We start from the raw sequence: 24,730 nt of genomic DNA, 5'->3' as shown, positions 1-24,730 counted from the left end.
AATTCTGCCATATTTCTGCTGATAGTTTGAGTCTCGCACTGATCCAGCATGGTTCGTACACCGCAACAGCAAAACGCGTTTGGCATCACAAAATCAGCACCAAGGACAGCACCGCAATGCCCCGCATTCACCCACCTCGCACAGTTATCCAAAAGCGCCATGTTGGAGTCACACCGGCAGGTGCACCATTACGATATGGCCTCCTCTCGGAGAGTTGGACACGAGAGAGAAGCACAGGCCGAGCGAGAATGCAAAATTGGTGCAGATCTCGCCGGGTGCGCCGCGCCATACCCGGTCGGAGCCGCTGGCCCCGCCTTCCTACAACGTCGGAGGACGGTGATTGGTCGCCACCCGAGTGCGCGTTGATATATGCGGCTCGCCCTCGCTGTGTCTGGTTGTTTTACCTTTACTGGTTGTTTTACCTCCTGGCCAGAGACGCAACCAGGACTTTTATTGTGCGGTTAAGGGGTGAGGGGTGTCAGGTGGGGACCCGCATGGAGATCGCTGTACGTTAAAAGGAGTATATGGGGCAGAAGGTTTATTTGTAAAAAAAAATAAAAAATTACTCTCTTACACGTTTCACGAGAATCACATTGCATTGTTTGTAAAGTGTCCAAAGGGGTGTCCATGTGATGTCACGTCCTGTCCCATCCTCACTCCCACTGCCCCCCATTTTGCAACCCTGATCCTTACCAACTGAATCCACCGCCTAAAGTTCCACCTCCAATTTCACCACCTATACCTTCCTCTCTGATTACATCCCCTCTCCCCTTAACCATACTCCCCAAACCCTGTCCTTGTGATTCCTCCAAATATTCATCAGATTCAATTCACCTACTTCCAGCATCACACACACTCTCTCACTCCACTACTCCAGATACCATTTTCATCACCTCGTTTTTTATCTATCAAAAAGGCCACTTTACCCAATTCCACAGATTCTGTGAAAATCCCTTTTGCCATCTGCTCCCTGGTAATGCCATCACACTCTTGAGTTCTCAGCGTCTTTTACACAATTGAAATTAACACTTTTTAAGTGTTTCAAGGACACCTGTACAGCACTGCAATGCCCATTTGGAGTTAAGTTATGCGTTCATTGTTTCCAACACCCACTGCAGGTGCCTGGCTCCACCCTCTCAACCTCTGATTGCAAACGTAGTAGAGGAATGCTGAGCATGTGGTGCACGAAATGTGGACGTACATGTAACTTTTACAATTAAGTTATGTTAGTTATTTATTCGTATGCAGCCTGCAGCTGCTTCGTTGCATCATTTATTTCTTTAAGCGCCGCTGTGCCGCAGATGCAGTGCCCCCTTACCAGCCAGCTGCCGACCTCGGAAGGATGACAGGCTGAGTCGACCCGCCTGGTGTTAATTCAACGGAAATAACAGGAGCTTCAACTTAAGACCCTCGGATCTTACGCAAATCCCTTAAACCGTTAAGCCAACACCAGGCATAATGAAGTGAAGTATTGTGTAATGATGTATATAATTTGAAAACAAACAAAACAAGGTACGTCTTTCCAAAGGCGGTCTTCAGGCACCTAATATGAGGTGGACACATCCGATCCGTTGAAGAAATGTAAACAACAGAAAATATCACAATTTGAAAACGAACTCCAATCCATGTACAGATTGAAGGGGTCAAATATGTTTTTTTAAATCTGATGTTAAGATGAGAAAGAAACATGTGGGCTCCAAGTGTAGGATACTGACTGTATATGGTGAAAAGTTGATTGAATCCCTTGGTTTCAGGGTCTAGGATGCTGACAGTATATGGTGAACATTGAATATAAACCCATGGTTTCAGGGTCTAGGATGCTGACAGTATATGGTGAACATTGAATATAAACCCTTGGTTTCAGGGTCTAGGATGCTCACAGTATATGGTGAACATTGAATATAAACCCATGGTTTCAGGGTCTAGGATGCTGACAGTATATGGTGAACATTGAATATAAACCCATGGTTTCAGGGTCTAGGATGCTGACAGTATATGGTGAACAGTGAATATAAACCCATGGTTTCAGGGTCTAGGATGCTCACAGTATATGGTGAACATTGAATATAAACCCATGGTTTCAGGGTCTAGGATGCTGACAGTATATGGTGAACATTGAATATAAACCCATGGTTTCAGGGTCTAGGATGCTGACAGTATATGGTGAACATTGAATATAAACCCTTGGTTTCAGGGTCTAGGATGCTCACAGTATATGGTGAACATTGAATATAAACCCATGGTTTCAGGGTCTAGGATGCTGACAGTATATGGTGAACATTGAATATAAACCCATGGTTTCAGGGTCTAGGATGCTGACAGTATATGGTGAACATTGAATATAAACCCATGGTTTCAGGGTCTAGGATGCTGACAGTATATGGTGAACATTCAATATAAACCCATGGTTTCATGGTCTAGAATTCTGACTGTATAGGGTGAACATTCAATATAAACCCATGGTTTCATGGTCTAGAATTCTGACTGTATAGGGTGAAAAATGGATTTAAAGCCATGGTTTCAGGGTCTAGGATGCTGACTGTATATGGTGAACATTTAATATAAACCCATGGTTTCACGGTCGAGAATTCTGACTGTATGTGGTGAAAAATGGATTTAAACCCATGGTTTCAAGGTCTAGGATGCTGACTGGTGAACATTGAATATAAACCCAGAGTTTCAGGGTCTACGATACTGACTGTATATGGTGAACATTGAATATAAACCCATGGTTTCAGGGTCTTGGATACTGACTGTATATGGTGAACATTGAATATAAACCCATAGTTTCATGGTCTACGATACTGACTGTATATGGTGAACATTGAATATAAACCCATGGTTTCAGGGTCTCGGATGTTGACTGTATATGGTGAACATTGAATATAAACCCATCTTTTCAGGGTCTAGGATACTGACTGTATAGGGTGAACATTGAATATAAACCCATGGTTTCATGGTCGACAATACTGACTGTATATGGTGAGCATTCAATATAAACCCATGGTATCATGGTCTGGCATTCTGACTGTATATGGTGAAAAATGGATTTAAAGCCATGGTTTCAAGGTCTAGGATGCTGACTGTTTATGGTGAACATTGAATATAAACCCAGAGTTTCATGGTCTACGATACTGACTGTATATGGTGAACATTGAATATAAACCCATGGTTTCAGGGTCTCGGATGTTGACTGTATATGGTGAACATTGAATATAAACCCATCTTTTCAGGGTCTAGGATACTGACTGTATAGGGTGAACATTGAATATAAACCCATGGTTTCATGGTCGACAATACTGACTGTATATGGTGAGCATTCAATATAAACCCATGGTATCATGGTCTGGCATTCTGACTGTATATGGTGAAAAATGGATTTAAACCCATGGTTTCAAGGTCTAGGATACTGACTGTTTATGGTGAAAAATGGATTTAAAGCCATGGTTTCAAGGTCTAGGATACTGACTGTATATGGTGAACATTGAATATAAACCCATGGTTTCAGGGTCTCGGATGTTGACTGTATATGGTGAACATTGAATATAAACCCATCTTTTCAGGGTCTAGGATACTGACTGTATAGGGTGAACATTGAATATAAACCCATGGTTTCATGGTCGACAATACTGACTGTATATGGTGAGCATTCAATATAAACCCATGGTAGCATGGTCTGGCATTCTGACTGTATATGGTGAAAAATGGATTTAAACCCATGGTTTCAAGGTCTAGGATGCTGACTGTTTATGGTGAACATTGAATATAAACCCAGAGTTTCAGGGTCTACGATACTGACTGTATATGGTGAACATTGAATATAAACCCATGGTTTCAGGGTCTTGGATACTGACTGTATATGGTGAACATTGAATATAAACCCATAGTTTCATGGTCTAGGATACTGACTGTATATGGTGAACATTGAATATAAACCCATGGTTTCAGGGTCTCGGATGTTGACTGTATATGGTGAATATTCAATATAAACCCATGGTTTCATGGTCTAGAATTCTGACTGTATAGGGTGAAAAATGGATTTAAAGCCATGGTTTCAGGGTCTAGGATGCTGACTGTATATGGTGAACATTTAATATAAACCCATGGTTTCACGGTCGAGAATTCTGACTATGTGGTGAAAAATGGATTTAAACCCATGGTTTCAAGGTCTCGGATGCTGACTGGTGAACATTGAATATAAACCCAGAGTTTCAGGGTCTACGATACTGACTGTATATGGTGAACATTGAATATAAACCCATGGTTTCAGGGTCTGGCATTCTGACTGTATATGGTGAAAAATGGATTTAAACCTATGGTTTCACAGTCTAGGATGCTGACTGTTTATGGTGAACATTGAATATAAACCCATAGTTTCAGTGTCTAGGATACTGACTGCATATGCTGAACATTCAATATAAACCCATGGTTTCAGGGTCTAGGATGCTAATTGCATATGATAAACAATTGATTTAAACCCATGGGGCTCATGGTGCCGAGAGACATCTCAATGTAGGGCTTATAGTGCTAATATTCCATCTTGAAGATGTCATTTCATCCTGAACACCTCCATGAGACTTTATTTATCTGTTTTCCTTTGATTGAATGGGAGGGGGATGAGGAGAGGAAGGGGGTGGGGTAAGGCCTGGGTAGGATAAGGGATAAAATCCTATCGATACTCCCAAGTCCCATAAGGAGCCTGGGAGGGAGCGGACCATTCCAGAACCTTCATGGAAAAATGGGGGAAAAGGTTCAATCATAGAAGGGTGGAAGCATTTTTACAACACAGACAAGAAGATCGCGACCGGTCACTACTAGGGTCAGCTGTTCACCACCATCTCTTATCTTCCCCCATCCAAAACCTTGATCTTTTCTACTCCCGCTAATTTCACCCCAATTCCACTTTTTTGAAATACCAACTTCTGTCCTGGAAGTCCTTATTGGTATCCTTGTGTTTTATACTTCTCCCACCCCCCCCCCCTTTCCCACGCCTCCTCCCCCCAAGCCCTCTCCCTCCCACACATCTTCCTGCTCTCAAATGTTGTGTTTGTGTGCCTCCCCTTCTCTCCCCATCTTGTCTTCCACTCCCTCTTTTTATATATTTTGTTTGTCTGGTTGATTTGTTTGTGAAGTAAATGTTAGCTCTTTCACGAGCCTCGATTCAGTATACAAAAAAAAAGAAAAAAAAAAGAAGGTGTTTCACCTGCAAGCTTTATATTCCGTAAAGGCGGACATCGTAGAGGATACTCCGCTTCTGATCCCAACGTTTGTGCTTTCTTGCGCCCTCTGTACTGTCGCCTTCCATCCGTTCAGCTTCCCATCGAGCTCACACGAGTTTCCCTCATTGCGGATTTCCTTGAGCAATCCGCCAAAAGGATATATTTGAATAACTTTCCTTTAAACATCTTGAAGGAGCCTCAAAAGCTGTTAAATCACAACTCAAACTAGAAAGAACAATCAGAGATTGCAGACCCTTGCCAGGGCATGTTTTTCGTGGTTTTTAAGTTAAAACAAATATGGCGGCCGAACCACGTGACCGATGACGTCAACAATTTTATTTTGTAGAGCAATTTATCCCGAGATGACGCTCAAGAAATTTCATCTCGATCGATGAAGTTTTGTACTTGTCGAATTATGACGACATAATGGAGGCACTTTGACATCATCGTTAATAGATTTTATTCCCCGTTGAGAGTTCTTTACAATGGGCCATATCTCAATTTTTTCTATGCCGTGCTTTCAGAGATGTGGAGGTGCAAAATTTTTCGTTTTTTTCCAAGATGGTGCCATGTACTGTACTGATGGTGCCACGTGACCGATGACGTCATAATTATCAGTAAAAAAAAATTATACAGGAGGAGGTGCACCTATGGTGAAAACTTCCTGTCAATCGGACCAACGGTTGCAGAGAAAATCATGTTTATTCTGTGGCCCCAGGAAAACTGAATAGTAATGGAGCAAATATGACGGCTAGGTGGGGGCATTCTATGGAGAGAGAGAAAGAGATTATAAATCGACTTGTAGTCTGCAAAATAATTCTCAATTAAAGCATGCATGGCTTTTGACCTTTTGAACCCAACATCGAATCAATTCACCTTTGTATTAAAGTCGATACTTGTGCCAAGTTTGGTCGAAATCCTTTCAGTGGTTTTCAATATGTCATGGTAACAAAAATATAACAAGCGTTACGCCGAGGTCCCCCGTCGGTGAAGTGATGCGAGTTGACAAAGTGGAAGACGCAAGGCGGCCATCTTGGATTTTGATGTGGCGACCCAATTTTCAATAGCGTTCTCCCTTATGCGTCGATACACCCACACACCAGATTAGAAGTTAGTACTTCGTTTATTTTTCAAGATATTTCGCTCACAAGGTTCAGACATATATATGGTGGCGGCCATCTTGGATTTTGACGTGGCGACCGAATTTTCAAAAGCGTTCTTCCTTATGCCTAGACACACCGACACACCAGATTAGAAGTTGGTACTTCGCTTATTTTTCAAGATATTCCGCTCACAAGGTTCAGACATACATGGCGGCGGCCATCTTGGATTTTGACGTGGCGACCCAATTTTCAATAGCGTTCTTCCTTAGGCCCAGATACACCCACACACCAGATTAGAAGTTGGTACTTCGCTTATTTTTCAAGATATTCTGCTCACAAGGTTCAGACATACATGGCGTCAGACATACATGGCGGCGGCCATCTTGGATTTTGACGTGGGTTGCACCCACACACCAAATTTGAATGCGGTTCTTCGCTTACGCACACACGTATGCACGCACACCCGCCCACACGCACGGACGGACGGACGGACACACGAACGGAGGGGAAAACCATAGTCCCCCTTTCGCTCCGTGGTGTGACGGGGGACAATAACGGACGCACGGATGGACAACTTGAAAACAAAATGGCTACGGCCTTCGGGTCCATCGGCATAATAATGCTGTTATTTTCTTCGGCAATGGCTTCTAATCACTTTAAGAATGGTGTTGGACTTGAAAACCACCAAGGAAGATTAAGTGCTTGTTCAAGCTTACCTTAGTTGACATTTCAGATTTTCCACTGGGGGCGAGGGTTGGAATCTTTCAGATCATCTGCACTCCAAGTACTGAGGTGGTTTAGGAATGGGAGTTCTTTTGATTATAACTGGTGACACTCAAATGGTATTGCAGAAGGCCATCAGACAGAAGATTTAATTGGGTCTTGGGGTCCTAAAGTGCCTTGAGTTATAAAGGGTCTCAAGCATCTTCGGGGTCGAATGGGTCTTCGGGTTATAAAGGGCCGAAGAGATATTAAAGGGTCTTTGGGGTCTAAAAGCTTCTTAGGGTTATTAAAGGGTACTTAAGGAATATAAAGGGTTATAAAATCTTATGGTTATAAAGGGTATTTCTGGTGCTGGTGCCTCACACTTAGCTCGGCTTCACGCTGTAGAAATCAAGGCTTTTATGATCATTGGTATCTCCCGTGATGAAGCCGATTCTGAGGGCCTTCCACTCTCTCACCGCAGGCAGGTGGTCTTTCCGTCTTTGACCGAACCCTCTCCGGCCTTGCACCCCCTGCTCTGTCTGTGCTCTGTCCCCCAAATATTCCTACGGGACGTAAAAGATGTCAGCAACCCCGTTCTGATAAAATTGCCAAAATCAAGACTCTCTTCAATCCCACTCCTCCCTCCAGCTCTTCAAAACAGCTATTTGTGCGTCCTGTATAAATCTCGTCTTGTTGACAGATCTTGTGCGTCCTGTACCATTTCTTTTCTTCCCCCATCCAAAACCTTGATCTTTTCTACCCCTGTTAATACACCCCAAACTCACGTTTTCCCAATTCTGTTCTTTCTTTTCTGAAAGTCCGAGAGTTTCCATCTTGGTTATCCCATGTACAACGCCCAGCGTTCTCTCTTACAGATCTCCCGATGTCCCAGTCCCTGACTGTTGTTGTGCTTTCCTCTGCTCCCTTTATTATATTTTTACGTTAGCTTTTACACAAGCCTCAACTTACGTAGCATACCAAAAAAAAAAAAAAAGGTTTTGGGGTTATCGAGGGTCTTAAGGGTCAAAACTACTTAAAGTGTGTTGAGCTCCCCTGGGGCACCCTCTAGTTGACTGGATTTGCATTGAGTAGGGTATATACAGTCGGACCCCGCTATTCGCGGCTCCACTATTCGCGGGTTCCGCGTATTCGATGTTGATAAAATACGACCTGTTTCTCTACTCGCGGAAAAGTGTTCCGCAAATTCGCGGTTTTTCGGGGCACAAAAAAAAAATTCACGAGCCGCTAGATTGACACATTTATAAAACCTATTTTTCACCAGCCATGCATAAAGCAGCTGGACAGTGGACATACACAAAAAAACATCTTCGACGAGCCGTGAGCATGACCTGTTCTACATTCACTGCTGTGTTCTTTGCATTTTCATGGCTTTCGCGGCCGCAAATTTTAGCCGCACTATAATCGAGAGCTTCGCGGGATGTTCCAACAGCTGCATAACATGTCATCCCTGCGAGTTACTGTACATAATGAAAACACTCCAAAGTATCTATTAATGCAATTAACTGTCTCCTTTTCTCCGTTTAACCTGGCATGGTTTAACTCCTCCCCCATTCACAGATTTTCATCGACATTCGCGGAATTTGTCTTGGCATTTCCATGATTTTCACCGACCTTCGCGGATTATCGTTGAGATTCGCAGTTTCGCAATTCGCGGGATTTTCTAGTAATGTATCCCCCGTGAATAGTGGGGTCCCACGGTATAAGTTGAAATGAGCAGATCTGTGAGACATCCTGATTTCCTTTGTTACCCTCACCTGAGGAGAGGGTATTGCATTTAAAGTACGTTTGTCTGTTTACTGTTTGTTTGTTACTTGGCAAAAAAAAAGATTTTTTTTTTTGCAAGTTTGTTGATCACTCCGGTTTGTGTGTTTGTTTGTCTGTCCGGTCACTTGTACTTGCCTGCAGGTTACAGTTTTTAACCGATCTTCACGAAACTTCACCAAATGGTCGAGTTTGTAGTCCGACAAAGTCCTATATATTTTTGAGTTCAAAAGGTCAAAAGGTCAACATAGGCCAAAGGTCAACCACTTTATTTGAATTTCTAAAATCCACCATTTTCATCCAATTGACTTGAAATTTGAAGAGGATTTACACATCAGCTTAGTGAATTCAACCACCATCCATTTTGAGATCAGCATAGGCCAAAAGAGCAACATAAGCCAAAGGTCAACCACTATATTTTAATTTCTAAAATCTTCAATTTTCATCTGATTGACTTGAAATTTGAAATGGATTTACTTCACATATCAGCTAACAGATTTCAACCACCAACTATTTTTCAGATCAGCATAGGCCAAAAGGTCAAAATAGGCCAAAGGTCAACAATTTAAAATTTCTAAAATCCTCAATTTTCATCCGATTGACTTGGAATTTGAATGTTATTTTCACATCGGCTAACTGAATTCAACCACCAACAATTTTGGAGATCAACGTAGGCCAAAAGGTCAACATAGGCCAAAGGTCAACAACAATTTCAAATTTCTAAAATCCTCAATTTTCATCCGATTGACTTGGAATTTGAATGTTATTTTCATATCGGCTAACTGAATTCAACCACCAACTATTTTTGAGATCAGCTTAGGCCAAAAGGTCAACATAGGTCAAACATCAACCACTTTTTTTTGAATATCTGAAATCCTCAATTTTCATCCGATTGACTTGAAATTTGAATAGGATTTTCACATCAGCTTACCAAACCAACCACCAACTATTTTTGAGGTCAACATAGGCCAAAAGGTCAACATAGGCCAGATTGCTAAAATTATCAATTTTAAGCCGATTAACTTAAACTTTGAAGACGATTTGCATATCAGGTCACTGAATTCAACCACTAATTATTTTTGAGGTCAAAGGGATGCTCTCCTGAGTGCCATGCTACTTTGTTATGTTTTGCCAAGTGTCACCACTCTGAGTGATTTTTCATTTGTCTGTTACTTGGAAAAATGTTTTTTTGTTTTTTTTTGCAAGTATGTTGATCACTCCGGTTTGTGTGTTTGTGTGTCCGCTCACTTATACTTTCCTGCAGGTCACAATTTGAAACCGATCTTCACTAATCATCACCAAATGGTAGAGGTCACGACCCTCTCACGTCTGACAAAATCATATATATTTTTGAGGTCAAAAGGTCAACATAGGCCAAAGGTCAACCACTTTTTTTCAAATTTCTAAAATCTTCAATTTTAATCCGATTGACTTGAAATATGAATAGGATTTACATATCGGCGAACTGAATTCAACCACAAACTACTTTTGAGATCAGCATAGGCCAAAAGGTCAACATAGGCCAAAGGTCAACCACTTTTTCATATTTCTAAAATTCTCAATTTTCATCCGATTGACTTGAAATTTGAATAGGATTTACATATCGGCGTACTGAATTCAACCACAAACTACTTTTGAGATCAGCATAGGCCAAAAGGTCAACATAGGCCAAAGGTCAACCACTTTTTTCACATTTCTAAAATCCTCCATTTTCATCCAATTGACTTGAAATTTGAAGAGGATTTACACATCAGCTAACTGAATTCAACCACCATCTATTCTGAGATCAGCATAGGCCAAAAGAGCAACATAGACCAAAGGTCAACCACTTTTTTTGAATTTCTAAAATCTTCAATTTTCATCCGATTGACTTGAAATTTGAAAAGGATTTACTTTACATATCAGCTAACTGATTTCAACCACCAACTATTTTTCAGATCAACGTAGGCCAAAAGGTCAACATAGGCCAAAGGTCAACAACAATTTCAAATTTCTAAAATCCTGAATTTTCATCCGATTCACTTGAAATTTGAATGGGATTTACATATCAGCAAACTGAATTCAACCACCAACTATTTTTGAGATCACCATATGCCAAAGGAGCAACATAGGCCAAAGGTAAAAAAAAAAACGATTTCTTATTTCTAAAATCCTCAATTTTCATCCGATTGACTTGAAATCTGAATAGGATTTGCATAACAGCTTACTGAAACCAACCACCAACTACTTTGGAGGTTAACATAGGCGAAATGGTAAACATAGGCCAAAGGTCAACCAGTTTTTTCGAATTCCTAAAATCCTGAATTTCCTTCCATTGACTTAAAATTTGAAAAGGATTTTCATTTTAGCTAACTGAATTCAACCACCAACTATTTTTGAGATCAGCATAGGCCAAAGGTCAACAACAATTTCAAATTTCTAAAATCCTCGATTTTCATCCTATTCACTTGAAATTTGAATGGGATTTACATATCAGTTAACTGAATTCAACCAATAACTATTTTTGAGATCAGCATAGGCCAAAAGGTCAAAATAGGCCAAAGGTCAACCGCTTTTTTCAAATTTCTAAAAGCCTCAATTTTCATCCGGTTGACTTGAAATTTGAATTGGATTTTCATATCAGCTAACTGAATTCAACCACCAGTTATTTGTGAGGTCAAAAGGATGCGCTACTGAGGGCCAATCTGCTTCTCTTTTGGCAAGTGTCGCTCTATGAGTGATTTTTCATTTGTTACTTGCCGGAATAGATTCCAAGATGGCGGCCGGCAAGGAATAGATTCCGGCAAGTATGTTGGTTGGTTGGTTTGTCAGTCTGTCTGTTTGTGCGCAGTACTAGGTCTACATCATTGCACATATAATCGCCATACTTTACACACATATTTGTCTTGCCCTGAATTAGACTGTGCCCAATTTTAAACTCTCTCGACCCAAGGCCTCCAATATGACATCATAATTCGATAATTCGACAAGTACAAAACTTCATCCAATCAAGATGCAATTTATTGAGCGCCATGTCGGCACAAACTGGTGGAGAAAAAAATAATAATGATGATGTCATCGGTCACGTGGTTCGGCCGCCATTTTGGAAAAACCGAAAAACCTTGCACCTCTATATCTCTGAAAGTTCTGAATAGAAAAAATTGAGACATGGCTCATTGAAAAGAACTCTCCATGGGGAATAAAATATTGTTGCGGTTTTAGAACCCACACTTGTGTAAATAATTACATGTAAACATCCCATTATTAAAAGGTTAAAGGTTGCACCCATAGTTAGTCCACAAGCAACACGTAGGCCACCATAGGAACTCAGTTATTTCATTATTATGTGTTTTAGATAAGGCCGTGTTTCCAATAGTTGAATCTGCGTTGCATTGATTAAATAAGAGTAGGTCCCCAATCGGATTCCGGCCATTTTGCCAAACTCTCTCTCCCAGCGACGCCATTACGCGCCTCTGCCAGCAGCAGCCGCCTTAGCGTTTGCTCAAACGACGCCATTAACCATGCGGTCAGGCCCGAGGAAAAAGGGGGCGGAACACCAAGAACAAGGTGTGGCCTGTCAACCAGCCGTCAAAGGCGTGGCCGGTAAGCCCCCACCAGCCAACCAAGGCTGAGGGAATATCACGACTGAGGGAATATCACCGGCGGGCGTGGCTTTATGAAGCGCGGAGTGATCTTGGCTCACGTTATATAAGCGCGAGCGCAAAGCCCTTTCACGGACTGCGCAGAGGGACTTCTTTTGCAAAGGACTTACGCAGTGTTGAAGGTGCGCACATTTGCAGAGAACTTGTACGGACTTGTTGGAGGCGCGCGCATTGAAAGGACTTTGAGAGGGAGAGCGTTTGGCGCGAACGTACAGTTATTACATACGAAGCATCCCAGTCCCCCTGCTATATGTAAGGTCTGCTCGCGTTGAACGATACGTGGAGCTGCCTGCCGGGTTTCGCGCACTGGATTGGAGTGGACCGGAGCCTGGACCCCATCCCCGGACCCTCTACCTGGACCTTCCATCTACCAGCTACAATCCCCGTGTGAGTGTGTGTTTGTCCTGGGGTAATAAGTTAAGACTGTTGTTAAGACTGCCCTGTGTCTTGCTTCTTCTTCTTCTTCCTGTACATCCTTTCATTATCTCTTCTCTTGTATATTTGTTAATAAACCCAGCTTTGTTCTTCCTACCTTCTGGTTTCCTCTCCATCCGATCGCATCCGTCCCTTCTATCATTGGGTAAACGTGGCACGATCACAACCGCTCAGAATCGGGTTTAGTCACTTTGTTAACACTCGGATCGCGGATTGCTAACCGCTCGGCATTTTCCATTGTATCCGTGGTTCGAGCGGGAGTTATTTCCCTGCTTTACGGTCGGGTTAGTAAGTACGTTTTTGGGACTACCTTGACGAATGACCCTAGCTAATACCGACCGGAAGGAGCGTTATAACTTCCCAGGACTCGGGACGGCCAGCTAAAAGGACAAGAGGATTAACCCCCCCTTGATAAGGGGAGCGCCGACCCCCGAGATCCGTAACAATATGTTAATGATGATGTCATAGGTGTTGACATTATGACGTCATATTTCGACAAGTACAAAACTTCATCCGATCAAGATGAAATTTCTTGAGCATAATCTCGGAATAAATTAGTTTAGAAAACAAATAATGATGACGTCATCGGTCACGTGGTTTGGCCGCCATATTTTTTTATTCCGGCAAGTCCTCGGTCAGTGACCGATTTGAAGTCTGTCTGTCTGTTTGTGTGCAGTACTACGCCTACACCGTTGCACATAGAATCGCCATACTTTAAACACATATTTGTCTTGCCCTGGAATAGACTGTGCCCATTTTTAACTCTCTCGGCCCAAGGCCTCCGTTATTACGTCATAATTCGATAATTTGACAAGTACAAAACTTCATCCAATCAAGATGCAATTTCTTGAGCGCCATGTCGGCATAAAGTGGTGGAGAAAAAATATAATGATGACGTCATTGGTCACGTGGTTCGGCCGCCATCTTGTAAACACCGAAAAACTTTGCACCTCCATAACTCCGAAAGTGCTCAATAGAAAAAATTGAGACATGGCTCATTGTAAAGAACTCTCCATGGGGAATAAAATATGTTAATGATGATGTCATATGTGCCTCCATTACGACGTCATAATTCGACAAGTACAAAACTTTATCCGATCAAGATGAAATTTCTTGAGCATAATCTAAGAATAAATTAGCTTAGAAAACAAATAATGATGATGCCATCGGTCACGTGGTTTGGCCGCCATCTTGGAAAAACCAAAAAAACTTGATCCAAAATGGCTGATGAAAAAAAATACATTCCGACAAGCCCTCGGTCTCTGACCGATTTTTCATCTGTCTGTCTGTCTCTCTGTCTGTGCACAGTACTTCGTCTACATCGTTGCACAGAGCATCGTCATACTTTACACACATATTTGCTTTGCCCTGGAATCGACTGTGCCCAATTTTTAACTCTCTAGGCCCATGGCCTTCATTATGATATCATAATTCGATAATTCGACAAGTACAAAACTTCATCCAATCAAGATGCAATTTCTTGAGCGCCATGTCGGCATAAACTGGTGGAGAAAAAATAATAATGATGACGTCATCGGTCACGTGGTTCGGCCGCCATGTTTTTTATTCCGGCAAGTCCTCGGTCTCTGACCGATTTCTAGTCTGTCTGTCTGTCTGTTACTTGCCGGAAAAGATTCCGGCAAGTATGTTGATCGGTTGGTTTGTCTGTCTGTTTGCAGCACTACGTCTACATCGTTGCACGGAGAATCGCCAAACTTTACACACATATTTGTCTTGCCCTGGAATAGACTGTGCCCAATTGATGACGTCATCGTCACGTGGTTCGGCCGCCATCTTAGAAAAACCGAAAAACTTTGCACCTCTATATCTCCGAAAGTGCTGAATAGAAAAAATTGAGACATGGCTCATTGTAAAGAACTCTCCATGGGGAATAAAATATGTTAATGATGATGTCATTTGTGCCTCCATTATGACGTCATAATTCGACAAGTACAAAACTTCATCCGATCAAGATGAAATTTCTTGAGCATCAGGAAGGAATAAATTAGTTGAGAAAACAAATAATTATGACGTCATCAGTCACGTGGTTCAGCCACCATATTTGTCCAAAATGGATGATAAGAAAGTACATTCCAGCAAGTCCTCGGTCTCTGACCGATTTTTCATCTGTCTGTCTGTCTGTTTGTCTGTCTGTCTGTCTGTTTGTGCGCAGTACTACGTCTACACCCTTGCACATAGAATCACCATACTTTACACACATATTTGTCTAGCCCTGGAATAGACTGTGCCCAATTTTTAACTCTCCCGGCCCAAGGTCTCCATTATACGTCATAATTTGACAAGTACAAAACTTCATCCAATCAAGATGCAATTTTTTGAGCACCATATCGGCATAAACTGGTGGAGAAAAAAAAAAATGATGACATCGGTCACGTGGTGCGGCCGCCATCTTGGAAAAAACGAAAAACCTTGCACCTCTTTATCTCCGAAAGTTCTGAATAGAAAAAATTGAGACATAGCTCATTGTAAAGAACTCTCCATGGGAAATAAAATATGCTAATGATGATGTCATATGTGCCTCCATTACGACGTCATAATTCGACAAGTACAAAATTCATCCGATCAAGATGAAATATCTTGAGCATAATCTTGTTGCCCTGGAATGGACTGTGCCCAATTTTTAACTCTCTCGGCCCAAGGCCTCCTTTATGTCGTCATAATTCGACAAGTACAAAACTTCATCCGCTCAAGATGAAATTTATTGAGCATAATCCAGGAATAAATTGGTTTAGAAAACAAATAACGATGACGTCATCGGCCACCTGGTTCGGCCGCCATCTTGGAAAAACCAAAAAACTTGATCCAAAATGGCCGATAAAAAAAGTACATTCCGGCAAGTCCTCGGTCTTTGACCGATTTCTAGTTTGTTTGTTTGTCCCCACAGAATAAATATGATTTTCTCTGCAACCGTTGGTCTGATTGACAGGAAATTTTCACCATAGGTGCAACTCCACCTGTATAATCTTTTAATGACAATTACGACGTCATAGGTCACGTGGTTCGGCCGCCATATTTGTTTCACACAAAAGCCTTAAAAGCCAATGAAAATACATCCTGGCTATGGTTTGTAATCTCTGATTGCTCTTTCTTGTTTTTAGATTTTTTTTATTTTAATTTAGACAGAGATAAACCGACTTAAAGGTTTTCAAAACCAGTGATGAAAACTTTGAACTCCACGTATGGGCAGGTGAGTGGAGTATGACAAAAACCCACCTCAGGGCCGTCAGAGATAATCTCGATCCTTTGAATCTCAGTTTTTAAAAATATATATTAGAAAGACAGGGAGAGAGGTAAGCCTGGTCAATTTTGGCAAAAAGATGACCATGGAGGCATTTTTTGTTAACGGGTGGCATACATGTTCACTCGAGGTATTTTGATGTGTTGAATCCAAATGAAGTGTATGACGGACACGATTTTGTGATTTCAACCCTCCAAAGTAAAATTCAAAATGGCGGCCAGTTGCATACAAAATACATAATTTATGCACCTCAAGAGTTGTTTTTGCTTTCAAAAAAAAAAACATGGAAGACCTGTGTTGGTCATTTATGAATGTTCATTTCAACATTTCGTATTTCTGAAAGATTAAATACAATAATATGTGGATTTGCACCATTTTTGGGTTACATTAACACTTTAGGAATCACCCAAACTAGTGAAATGCAAGTGGTCTGTACCTGATTACGAGAACATACTGATACCACGTCTTGGGGGATTGCACATTGCCATTCATTTTTTTTGTGTTCTGTGTCGCCACATGCAGGACCCGGGGCTATGCAAGTTATGGACAGAATGTGGTGCCCTCGGGGAAAACGTTGCTCAGCAAGCTATGACAGTTGTTGCTCATTCTTGTGTAAACTCACACTACAAGTTATATGGCAGTTACTGCTTCCATGTTTTTATGGCTATCTGGAAAGTGTTGATCCTGATTTGAAAAGGAAGGTAAGTTTGTTTGACATATACCCACAATGAGATGGAATTGCTATGCTGATTGAAAAATTGATGACGAAGAAAACATATCGGATTATCGAAGTTTAAAAACAAACAAACAGCGAATCCAAATACCCAATTCTGGTGTAATTACATGCGAATGATTTGAGTCTTATTGCTCTTCATTCAAACACAACTTGATGGAGACTGAGATCTTCACTCGTGCGCAGACGTATGTTACCATACTTTTACCGATATAAGCATCTCAATTACGTTCGGTCGGACACGGTCTACCTTGCAGAAAGGAATGTGTGTGTGTGTGTGTGTGTGTGTGTGTGTGTGTGTGTGTGTGTGTGTGTGTGTGTGTGTGTGTGTGTGTCTCTGTGTTACTGAAACTGAACGAAACTGTCAGCTGAAGAAGTAAAAGAATGTCATTGTCTTACACGAATGGTTTGTTAAATTGTGTTACACTTAAATGACTTCGTAAGCAGTTTGTGAGTGTAACTTGATGTTATTGTTTGCAAGTGTAGGCCTACTTAGTGAATATTCCTTCTTTTTATTGCCTAAAGGTTTCTGCACTGTGATCCAGAGATATTGCGAAAATGGGTGAACAACATGAAGAGAGACAGGTGCACACCTACAAAAAGGTCTCATCTTTGCTCTGACCACTTCACCGAAAACTACGATGACAGAACTGGTCAGAATGCTCGCCTCAGGCCGACTGCAACACCTACGATTTGTGTCTTTCCTGATCACCTTCAGAAGGTAATTATGCTGGATTATTAGATAAGCCTACTGAGATATTATTGAATGGTTTTTGTGTTTTCTTAAAAATCGTTTCTGAACAATGGGAATTATTATTTCATATTTCATAATGCTTATATTTTCCATTTTCCATTTCAGAAAATTACAGTTCGTAAAGCACCATTTGCCAGGAACACGTCTGCTATGAGAGAAAGCATCCCACATTCCAGCAGAAGTAGTGAGTCTTCCTGCCACGATAAAATACCAGCCTCTGAGTGCAGTACCCACCAAGAACACTTCTGGGCTACGATGGAGTCTTCGAGGAAGTGGAAACGTAAGCTTAATCATGTGACTATGCAGCTGGAAAATTGCAGGAAAAACTGAAAGGAGAGCAGCAGAAATCAGGAAGCCTGAAATGCAAAGTTACAAACTTGGGCTCGGTTATGGCTTCTTTGCAAAAAAAATTAACTCACATCAACAAATTGCGCAGAGTTGTTGGAGGAAACTTTCAGTGGAATCCCGAAAGAAGTCCTGAAGATAATTAAAAAATGCAACAGCAAGAAACACTCCGGTGCATATCCTCAAGAACTGAAATAATTTGCCTCGACACTGGAGTTCTACTCAGCAAAGTTACATATGACGATGTGAGAGAGACATTTCACATGACCATGCCTCATCCTCATCAAATCAGGTTTTGGTACAGCGGTGAAAATGGAGATCCTGGTTTCACAAAATCATCAGAGGTCTGAACTCCAACCTCAAGAGATTTCTTTAAAGTTTCGTTTGATACTGCAAGGTGTTTTAATGCAATGCACAATGTGTTGTATCTGAATCTCACAAGTAATATACTGTACTTCACTTCAATAAAATAAATTTATTATAAACAAAATAAAGTATAATTTGTTGTTTCACGTCCTGACTTCCCTTGAGTTGTTTCACTATTTCAAAACTACTGGATATTTTGATACTGTAAGAACATTATTTCACATTGTTTGTATTGTTGTTTTTTTGATTTAGTAATTTTGTTTTGCCATGGGCAAACGATGAAAAATATTTCATCATCAAGAGAAAACCTTTGTGCATGTGTTCGTTTTATATACAGTCGTGGACAAAAATATTGGCACCCCTGCACTTTTTTCAAACGAGTACACCCGCTCACTATGGGAGCAGCAGGGGCAGTCATGTTATTACCTTCGCAAAAGCGGAAGGTTATGTTTTGATCGCTGTGTATTTATTTGTATGTCTGTGTGTGTGTGTGTGTGTATGTTATTCGCATAACTCAAAAAGTATTCAACCGAATTGCATGAAATTTGGTGGGATGATTGGTTATTATACGGGACACATTTGATTAGATTTTGGGAGCAATCGGGTCAAAGGTCAAGGTCAAGGTCACGAAAAGGTCAAAATCGTATTTTTACCATAGCGCGGTCAATTTTTATCCAATTGGCATGCAACTAATGCCAAAATGTTCAGAATTCAATGCCCGATCTTGTGATATACGACATGACCCAGTGAAGACATTACCCTTGTTAGCGGTTGGGGGTCAAAGGTCAGGGGGGTCACGACCTTGCAAAATGTGCGTTTTTTGTCATAACTCGGTCAATTCTTATCCGATTTGCATGAAATCAGCACCAAACTGTTCACTGTTCTGTTCCCTACACTCCCATGCCAAGTACAGAACAGTAGCTGCGGCGAAGGTATGCGCTCTACCGAGTGCCCGTTCTCGTTATACTTTTTATTATTGCCAAGTATTATTACTTTTCCAATATGTTAGATCGGGTCATTGACAGGATCACAACATGCATGATATTATAACATGTTATATCAGGTTCTTGATAGCATCAGCACATGCATGACATGATAACATGTTAGATCAGGTCATTGAAAGGATCAGACCTTGCATATTATAACATCTCAGATCAGAACATGCATGACATTATAACATGTTGGATCAGGTCTTTGAAAGGATCAGAACGTGCATGACATTATAACATGGTAGATCAGGTCATTGAAAGGATCAGAACATGTATGATATTCTTAAGAATTTTGTGGTGGGCATATATATATTTAGGTAGATCTGCATAGGTATCACGCTTCGTCTGTCGGGCTAGAGAATCTCGATGTAATAAATTCTGTGTTGAGGCGGTTTGTCGGATTAAGTGTGTTCATGTGATCATCCGACGATTATCCGGTGATAGGGAGAATAAGGATTAGGCTAATTCCCGCGTGTGTGAAACCTGTGATCTAACCTTTGTCCCGTATGGCAGCACATGACATACATTAGCGAGATCCATGAGTGCACCACATTAATTAAATCCCCCGCCGCCACAAGACTTACATGAAGAACAGGCAGGATGCCAGTTCGGGGCACCGCCGATGCAGCTGCAGCCAGTTACATCACCACAAAGAAACACACGTCGACCAGGCCAGGGAGAACTCATGATTGGCCAGGGGAGGGGTAAACAAAGAGCAGGCCACCGATTGGCAGAGCAGTGAAGGATGTGTGATTGGTCAGGGAAGGGACAAAAAGCTTTCCCGTGATTGGGGGTAAGGAAGGTGAAGGAGGGACACACTGATTGGCCACCGACCGATGACACCATGGCCAATCAGTGCGGAGAGCAAGAACGAACTACCAACAAGCTACGCACTGGTTGGAGGAGAAGCGCCGGTGACGTAAAAAGGCGTGAAAGGTGACGAGTAAACGAGGCACTGGTTGGTAGAGAGGGGGAGGGGGGGGGGCTGACGTCACACCGCGAGTAACAAAAAGACTCGCTCGGCGGCATTTTCTTCCTCTCGCTTTGGCTTCTGCCATTCCCAGACCCCACTTCTGCCCTTGGCTTTCGATCCGTTTGGACCCGTCTCCCTTTTGCTAACCGTGAATTACCTGCTGGACGACAGACATTGGAGCAACGTTGGAGCGCCATCAATTCTCGTCCCTGGCGTTCACGTGCGAGCGAGGCTTGCGACTGGAGCGGGCGAGACCGGGGCGAGCGGGTGGCTCGGGGCCCAGCAGCGCGTGAACGGGGGCACATCGAGGCCTTTCTTCGCACCAACTGGAGCCGAGTTACACAACGGACGCTACACATCCAGACAGATAAGCACAGACGCGCAAACAATGGTTCTTTTGATTCATTCTCCCATCGTGTGTACTCGAAGTCTGTGTGAAAGCGCTCATTCCGGGATTTAGTTTCCGTCGCGTTCTTTGTTATCGGGTCTGTAATAAATATTTCTTGTTTGTACATTTATCTCCGTCTCGGGCTGAGTTAATTTTCAGGTTGAAGACATCGGACCGTGAAGGTAAGCGCGGCATCCTCCCCCAATCCACCGGCTCGTGTATCGATCCGCCATTGAATTGGAAACGCCTCGTTCAGCTCGATTCCATCCGTGGTGGATGCTCGGTCTTAACTGAGCTAGGCACAGGACAATATTATAACGTTAGTTCAGAACATGCATGATATTATAGCATGTTGAATCAGGTCATTGAAAGGATAAGACTGTGCATGACATTATAACATGTTATATCACGTCATTGAAAGGATCAGACCATACATTACATTATAACATGTTATATCAGGTGTGTACCAGTATCATTGAGTACCAGTTCACTGGTAATTCCCTGTTTGTCGTTAAAGGTGGCAAAAAGGGTTGGCGTCAGGAAGGGCATCCGGCCGTAAAACATTGCTTCAAAAAGGGGACCAAAAAAAACAACAACAACCACGGTGCCCGAAAAAGGCCAACCCCCGCTTTGCGGGGAAAAATGGCCTCTAAAGGTGGTTATATATCAGGTCATTTAAAGTGTCAGACCATACATGACATTATGACATGTTATATCAGGTACACCCACACACTACGGGAGCAGCAGGAAGGGTGATTCATCTTTGGGGTATATAGATCACAGTCGATCTATGGTCGGGTCTCAAGAACATTTGGGTGTGTGCTCATTTACTAAATTTCTTGTGGAGATCGACAAGTGGTTTGAGCATTCGAGCAAGCACTCCATTCAAAACCATTAAGGAACGGCTGGCTTGGCAAGCGATTCTCCTTGGCAAGCTAGCTGCTTGGTAAATGAACACACCCTTGGCTTCCTCCCTTTCAGTTTCGTGTTAAACAGCAGGAGCGAGCTTCAAAAGGCCGCCACGAAAAACGCCATGTTAGTGCCAGGAAGGGCCATGTTATTAACCCACTCTTGTGGCGTATATAGAGTACAGTAGATATTCACTCAGTTCTGTAAGTAAAACTTACCTCACGGATGTCGGGATTCTTCCAAACTTCCTTGTTTAGTGTTATAAACAGCATTAGCGACTGTTTAAAAAGCTAATCATACGTGTTTGTGGTTTATAATATATTTACATCTGGTAGGGGGGCTCGAGGCCATTGGCCGGTTGGTCCCAGGGAAACGCCATGACAAGCTATTTATAAATGTTGACTCGACGTTTGTTCAAAGAGGAAAAACACCTTGGGGGAAGATGGGATATTATTGGTATTAATATTGTTTTGTAATAACATTAATATTATGCTATATCGTTAGTTTTGTTATTCGAAGCGGCCTTGGAAAAACGCCACAATAAAGCGAACTTAACATCGATATACACCTCAACAGTCAACATGCAACCCCATTGACAGCAATGGCGGGGAAAACCTGCTCGGGGGAGAAAATCCCCTTGGGGAGGGGGGAAAATGAATGCGCTACAACCTTTATTGTCCACCCTTCGTCATCCTGTCAAGTTTGGTTGAGCGTAAAAAATATTTTGGTATCCACAAATGTATTTCTTTGGTTTGCAGTGGAACAAAACAAAAAAAAAGCTGAAAAATTACTAAATCTTAGCTTATTCCACACAGAAATCCTAAAATGGCCCAGACAATATTATTAGCACCTTTTCGAAGTTGTTAGAAATAATTAGATTTCAAGCAGGTGATTCTCCTTTACTTTGGAAATGAACTCACCTGTGGTGAATTGCAGGTGCCTGTAATATAAAAAAAATCACTCATTCAACCAGTTTGAAGTGAGAAAAGGAGTTATTCTGCTGTTTTGTGTCACTGTGCGTACCGCCATCAGCATGAAGAAAATAAATAAAACCAGAGAATTGTCTGAGGAGATCAGACACAAGATTGTAGCCGAGCATGAACAATCTCAAGGCTAAAAGTCCATCTCCAGAGACCTTGATGTTCCTGTGTCCACCGGACACAATGTTATCAGGAAGTTTAAGGCCCATTCACTGTAGCCAACCTCCCTGGACGTGGCCGCAAGAGAACACCTGATCGAAGATTGCAGCGAAGGATTGTTCGAATGTTGGAGAAAGCACCTCAATCAACTGCCAACCAGATTCAAGCTGAACTTCAGACACAAGGTACAACAGTTTCAACTCGCACCATCTCTCACCAACTAAATGAAAGGGGGTTCTATGGTAGGAGACCCAGAAGGCCCCACTGCTTTTCTTTGCTTTTTTAAATACAGAATTGAGGCTCGTGTAAGCGCCAACACATTGAACATGAAAGACATAAACATGCTGAGACCTGAGAACATGCTGAGAGAGAGACATAAGAAAGCCCGACTCCAGTTTGTCTAAACACACCTGAACAAGCCAAAATCCTTCTGGGACAATGTCCTGTGGACAGCTGAGACCAAATTAGAGCTCATGGGTAAAGCACATCATCTCTATGTGTACAGAAAACAAAATGAAGCCTTCAAAGAAAAGAACACCTTCCCTGCAATTAAACATGGAGGTTCAGTGATGTTTTGGGGTTGCTGTGCTGCCTTTGGCACTGAGTACCTTGAATGTGTGCATGGCATCATAAAATCAGAAGATTACCAAGGCATTTCAGAGCGCAATGTTCAACCCAGTGTTAGAAAGCTGGATCTCCGTCGAAGGTCATGGATCTTGCAGCAGGACAATGAACCCAAACACACTTCAAAAAGCATCCAGGAATGGTTCAAGACAAAACGCTGGACTGTTATGAAGTGAGCAGCAATGAGTCCAGATCTAAATCCCACTGAACACCTGTGGGGAGATTTGAAAATAGCAGTTGGGAGAAGGCCCCCTTCAAATCTGGGAGAACTGGGGCAGTTTGCACAAGAAGAGTGGGCCAAACTGCCAGTTGAGAGGTGTAGGAAGCTCATTCATGGCGACAGGAAGCGCTTGACCGCAGTTATTTTGTCCAGAGGCTGTGTTTTGGACAAAATAACTTTTGTGTTTGTGTCCAAAAGTTATTTTGTCCAAAATAATATAATATTTGTGCTACCAAATATTTAGTCTTGGGTGTCAATAATTTAGTCAATGCCATTTCTTTTTATTTTCTGATTTAAAAGCATATATTAAGTTCTGAATCAAAAACAAAGGTTCTGTAATATTAACAGTGAAATAAAGAATTGTGGAGACCAAATTATTTTGTCAATTTCAACTTACTTTAGAGAAAATTGTGAGTTATTTGAAAAAGTGCCACGGTGCCAATATTTTTGGCCACGACTGTACTAGTGGGCCCGTTGGTTAATTGGACCAAATTTTCATTTGTCATCATGGCCTTGTAGCATACCTGCCTGCCGTACTGCTTGAGCATCACCTTGCCTTTCACCAAGGCCAGATGTCCTGGGGGCCAGGGCGGGGATTAAACGTTCGTTATTATTCTTGCCAAATTATACTACTGCTATTATTATTATCACTAGCAGAGTAACCGCCCTATGGGCGACCCCACTGGCGGTCTTGTTCCTAACGTGCAACACATTTTTCTGCCATCGGATATTTTCTGCTGACACAACTGCCTTGACTTGGATTTCTTGCCGATTTCCTTTGGTTATATTGCTCTTGCTGATTTCTGTTCAATTTAGGTGGCCTTGGTTTTTGAGACATCTCAATTTTCTTGAAAAAAAAAAAAATCAACCGTCACCCTAGCTAACAAACAATATGCATGACCAACCCACACCTCCGGGAACATTTTGTTCAGTTCGCCTTGACTCGTCGCTCTGACCGAATTCCCTCTTGTGCTTTTCCTCGCCTGGACCTCGTACGAGCGGTGGCATTGTTCTCTCAGGCTCATGGGAGCGATCGTGAACGGCTGTGTTTGGATATCTTTCTGGTGGTCGTGAGGAGGAAGAGCCGCTGCATTCCAAGCAAGAGCGACGGGTGGACAAGCACTGCTGGCTCGCTGCAGTTCGACA

The sequence above is a fragment of the Myxine glutinosa genome, chromosome 5, assembly GCF_964187855.1.
Source record: "Myxine glutinosa chromosome 5, kmMyxGlut1.1, whole genome shotgun sequence".
In the NCBI taxonomy this organism is placed as follows: domain Eukaryota; kingdom Metazoa; phylum Chordata; class Myxini; order Myxiniformes; family Myxinidae; genus Myxine; species Myxine glutinosa.
The sequence above is the reverse complement of the archived record's forward strand: the minus strand, read 5'-3'. Positions refer to the sequence as shown.